Source organism: Pinus tabuliformis, chromosome 2_2, assembly GCF_031772625.1.
Source record: "Pinus tabuliformis cultivar Carrire ecotype Pingquan chromosome 2_2, CPIR1, whole genome shotgun sequence".
In the NCBI taxonomy this organism is placed as follows: Eukaryota; Viridiplantae; Streptophyta; class Pinopsida; order Pinales; family Pinaceae; genus Pinus; species Pinus tabuliformis.
In genome coordinates, this window is record NC_142300.1 from 1,285,313,762 (window position 1) to 1,285,319,761 (window position 6,000).

Sequence of the window (6,000 nt, forward strand, 5' to 3'; positions counted from 1 at the left end):
CTATGTATTGAAAATTCATTTAAAGGAGTCATTAGTGTTTGGATTCATTAGCGATTTGTCGATTGTTTCTTTTTCAAGAAGGTGTTATATTTGCACCAGGAGGAAATCATAATGTTATATACTTATCGGCATACAAAAAGTAGGTTGTGCTCTACGCAATGCCCATCATTCCTTGCTTACTAATATACATGATAAATGTACAAGAATAAATGATAAACATAAGCCATCCGTGATCTTCTAAGACCGCAAGAGGAGCCAAATCAACTTTATCGTGTATACACTCTTCCAGGTCTGCTAGTGCATTCCTTTATAGTGCCAGAGAATGAACAATGACTGAAAACACTTCCAATTAAAGATTGATCACATACAGGATAGTGACAAGGTATAATTTCATGCCTATGAGTTCCATTTGATGAACGATATTAAGGGCTTGAAGGCACTTTCCATTTGAGAAAAGCATGCAATCATACATCTTTATATAACCAATCCAAAGATTAGAGAGTTATAGACATAAAGATTATCCATTTTCAATAGTCAAATTGTTGAAATAGTTGACAATAGTCCTCGACATCCAAGAGTTGCTTCCTTTACTTCGTTATGACATGCCTTTTTTTCTGCTTTGGTTGTCAAAAAAATTTGGTTGATTGTTGTAGCTACCTGTGTCAAGCATAAATATTTGTATCATGAACAACTACCATCTGGTTAAGCACGTGAGTCATAAAAGATCTCTCATTTTGAGCTCTTCACAATATGCAATTGTTTTCAAATCCTTAACACTAGGTAACATGCAATAAGTCCCATTACACATTCATAAAAGAACATACGGCCCCCAATGTGGTTGCCATTAAATATGCAACAATGCAATTACTATAGCAGCACTTTGCCCTTGTACATAGATATTTGCCAGAACTAAACACATTTGGGGCTATTTCTACTATCAGTTTGCATTTTCCCGTGCCCCTATTAATGCTGTTACACAAGGACTTATCATCTACAAACTAATCCATGGTATAATAATTCGCATGAATTTAAAGTCCCCAAAATAAAGCATAACCTAATGACTCAATAAAAATTGAAATTCAATCCAAAAAGGCCAAGCTTGCTCAATCTCATGTGAATGACATGATAGGAAAGGCAACATTGTTACATGAATAATCAGTCTTCTTTAGCGCAAGATTTGTCACATACTTTATATTGACCATGATCTAAGCCCTTTTTCAGGACTAGAGGTAGGAAAGAGAAATTCTTCAGTTACCTTCGGGCACGGATGACCATGGAGATAATCTAATACTTCTTTTCTTCTTCTTGTAAGATCTAGGTGGATATTGGTGGTCACCCACCTATTCTAATTGGACCCCAAACACTGCCTCTTTCAGCTTTTTTGGTTTCCTTATTTGTAGCACAATTTGCTATTTTTGGCAGTTTTTCTGGTCCTGAACTTCCATAACCGTTTTGAGGCCCTAAACAATGTTTTTAACGAAAATAGAATGACTAACAAGGGCTCAATTTTTTTCGCCTCCACTTCAAGATCTTCAAAATGAGGTATTATAATAGCCAAACGGAGATCGTATGTCAAAGTTACGACCCCGGGAAGTTGATGTACCAATTTACCCAAATGGGGCCCACAGTTTTGGCGCTTCATCTCCTAGGGTTAGGTTTTTTGGTGTTTAGGGTTTTCCATTGTTTCTCAATAATAAATAAGCCTTTGAGCCTCATTGTAACATAGTTTAGAGGCATACAACATTGCATCTCTTCATAGAGATAAGTTACCATCGCTCGAGCTAGTTTATTTCCATTCTGTTTGTAAGCATATTTCAATATTCTTATATTAATGAAATGAAGTGTTTTTTTTGTTGCATTTTGTATTTATGGTTATATGTGTAATTTGTTGTGTTCATGTTTAAGTTTGGATCAATTATATCATAGCGGTTTTTTCTTTCTCTGTTTTTCTTTGCATGTCGCCAACGAGGTCAGGGTATAAGGAGTTAGGGCTCGATCTGGTTGAACCTTAGCAAGAACAGCCTCGCAAACCCCGACAGCCTCCCACGGTGGAAGAAAAGAAAGACGAGGGCGCAGGAGATCCTTTCCAAATATTGCTCGAGGAAGCCCTTGAGCGACAAGGGAACGCGATGATGGATAACTTTGCCCAGATCCTTTGACGGCTACCCATAGGCGACACATCTTCATCCAATAACCACTATGGAGGTGCCACTCCTTTTAAGGTACAAGTTAACTTCATTATTCCCATATTTGAAGACTAGATAGATGTAGATGTCATAGATAAATGGTTGAATCTGTTGGAAGGATTATTTATTTATTTTTTTTTTTTAATTTTAATTTTAATTAATTAATTAATTAATTTAATTTTATTAATTTTATTATTATTATTATTATTATTATTTTTAGTTCATGACTTTTCCAATCGGGAAAATATTACTTTTGCACTTCTCAAAGCTGCCCCACACATCAAGGACTAGTGGGAAACCTACTGTGAACAAAAGTACGAGAGGGAATCCTCACTTATTTCAGTCGCACCCGCTTGGGATTCTTTCTGAGACGCCATCAAGGAACAATATTACCTTGTTGGGAGCTATGAAGATAAATACATAAAGTGGACCACGCTACGGTAGGGAAGGGACCAAGATGTGCCAGAGTTCACAAATGTTTTCCATACCCTCTACACAAAGTTGGGTATCAAGGATTCTAAGTGGCATTTGGTACTCAAGTACCATGGTTGTCTACACAAGTACATCCAGGATGAGATGGAGTTCCTGGACATCTCCTCGCTCGGCACGACATACCGATACACTATTAAGATTGAGTAGAAGTTTAAATAGAAGAAGCGAGACTTTGGATCTATGAATCCGAAGCAAGGAAAAAGTGCCCCAAAAGCATAGAGCAAAGGTCAAAGCCAAGGCAGGGCGACCTAGGACAACCTGCCGAAGACGCAAGCAAAGAACAACACCACGAAGACAAAGAAGGACACATGAAAATGGTGTGAGTTCCATAAGAGCTCCACTCAAAACACATGTTAGTGTCAGTCCAAGTAGTCACTGGTGGTCGAGCTAAAGGCTTCCAAATCAGACGAATGTTTTGACTCTGAGTCAGAATCTGATAAGGGGAATGACAAGGGGAAACAAATCATTGAAGCAGAGCCTAGTGCCACCGTGGCCACCACCAAGATCCAGAAGAATAAGCCTAAAAATCCAAAGGAGGGGGAATGCCTCTTCCACTCACACATGTGGGTGAAAGGTTCTCCGCTGCAATTCATTGTCGACAGCAGGAGCCAAAAGAACCTCATTTCAGCAGAGGTCATGAAACAGTTGGTCCTACCGACGACAACACATCTTTAGCCGTACACAATCGAGTGGCTTCACCAAGGACGAGATATTCACGTCAGCCAGCAGTGTCGCCTTCCCTACAACATCAAGCCCTTCACAGATGAGGTATTGTGTCATGTTTCTCATCTTGAAGTTTGTGGTGTATTATTAGGACAACCATACTTGTGGAAGCGACATGTTGTATATGAGTTTACACCTCGCTATGTGATTATTAATTTGGGAAATAAGTTGTACAGGAGACCAAAAGTAGCCCCGCCTTCTGTCATCTCTTTAATCACTCCAAAGCAATGCAGTAAGATCATTTCCTAGACCAGGAAATTTGTTTTCCTTATGATTCACCCTAAGGGCAAGAAGAAGGTTTTAGCCACGGCTTCCAAATAGGGCCCCTCCGCACAGCAACAACAGATGGACAAGGTCATGGAGGAGTACAAGGACATTTTTGCCTCACCTACAGGGGTACCTCTGCACTGTCAAGTCAAACACTCCATCAATATGACCCTGGGCATGCCACTACCCAATGGACCGATCTATCGACGCTTTATTCTGGAGAACAATGAGATCAAGAGGCAGATTCAGGAGTTGTTGCAGAAAGGGCACATCAGGCCAAGCTCATCACTATGTGGGAGCCTGATTGTATTGGTACAGAAGAAGGATGGGACCTGGAGACTCTGTATAGACTATCGGGCATTGAACAAGACCACTATCCGGAATAGGTACCCAATCCCACAGATTGATGACCTTCTAGACGAGCTCAAGGGGGCCAAATATTTCAACAAGATTGACTTGAAGTCTGATTATCACTAGGTTCCTATGAAACCCTCTGATGTGTGGAAGATTGCCTTCTAATCCAAGGAGGGACTTTTCGAATGGTTGGTCATGCTTTTTGGGTTGATGAATGCCCCCGCAACCTTCATGAGATTGAAGGACGACATTTTGCGACCATTCTGTTGTAACATGATTAGTTTTGATATAATAGGTTTTAGTAGTTTAGAAATAATAAATGGGTTTGCAGGAGTAAATGCGCCCTCAAAATGTAAATTTAAGTCTCATTAGCCGGTTGATTTAGTTAATCATGCATTTAAACATGATTAAATGATGTAATAAAGTAAATTCAAACATGGTTTACAAATAGCTGAGAAAGAATTTTAAAAAAAAGAAAGAGGTTTTTGTTGATAACATCCTCATGTACAAAGACCTCTCTCATTTTTCTAACATCTATTATGATTTGGGAGATGATAATGATTTTTTTAAAGGCATATTTTCTAGAAATTTCATGTTTCAATCACGTTTGTGCAGAGAATGTTGTGGATAATATTAAATGAATTGTGGTAAACTGGAGGAGGTTTTTGTTCCTCGTATTCTAATATACAAAAACCTCTCTTAGTTTTGTAACAGAAGTTATGGTTTGGGAGATTCAGATGAATATTTGCAAGCATTTTTTCCGGAATTTTCTTGTTTTTAGCCAGTGTTTTCAAATGCGGTTTCCGAGCAGGTGGAAATGAATTTTCAAAATATGAAAGAGGTTTTTGTTGCCAACATCATCATTTACAAAACCTCTCTCAGGTTTCTAACAACTATTATGGTTTGGGAGAAACAAAGGTATTATAGGACCCTATTTTTCAAAATTTCGGGAGGAAAAAGCTCAAAGACAATTAGTGACTTGGAGGCCACCTCATCAAATATGAGTTGCAATCAAATTCGAATTGCTCTTCTTTATCAACAGAAATCCTCAAGAATAGTACAAGAACTCTTCAAATAATTTTAGTTACCTTTATTTGTGTTCTGTTTTTGTAATATAGTTTTCAGATATTTGTAATAGCTCTTATATTTTTATCAAGATATTTTGTGAGGAAATTGTATAAATACTTCATCAATTGAAGTAATATGTGTGGGCTTTTGATGCCAAGGCTCTTCACTTTGTAATAGCTTCTATTATAGGATTTCTAATGAAAGCCTTCCGGCTCTAGTTTATGACAAATTTTTTTGTTTTCTAGTATGTCTTTCAAGTGTTTCATTTCTTGTTTCTACACATGTTCAGAGCATTTATATGAAGGTCTGGGTAAGTGTAGATCAAGTCTTAATCTTTCTAAAATCCCTTGTAAAATGATAACCTTTAAAAAGATATTAGCTTATTGGACTATCTGTTTGAAATAGCTCCTCTTAGAATTGGTTTCTTTTGGCCTTCAGTTTCCTTTGAATATATTTTGTTGGGTTGTAGAAATCTTCTACATGCATCCAAATTTCCCTAGTTGTTAAGAAGCTTGTCTAACTGCTTAATTATTAGGAATCTCCTTACATTCCTCTATTATAATCCTTAAAAAGCTAAGTAATTGTGTCAGGCTAGAAGCTGACACATTCTGAAGAGACCATGTGAAAGAAGCTTTTAATCATGAATAGGGATTGTCATTGATCGCCAACCACCCCCAATTAAAACCATAAATCTGGCCATTGTGCTTCAAAGGTTGATGTTCAGTGACAGGTAAACAACTTTAAACAAAGCCTCGTAACACCTTAGGGAGCCCCGTCTGGTTCAAGGGCCAACTTGAACCTAAAGGCTGGTTGAGTTGGTTTCCTGGTGTAGTTTTTGCAGCCAAGGACTGCTTACGGGAAACAGGTACAACATCTGGCGCCGTTGCCAGGGAGCGAAGTAACGAAGATA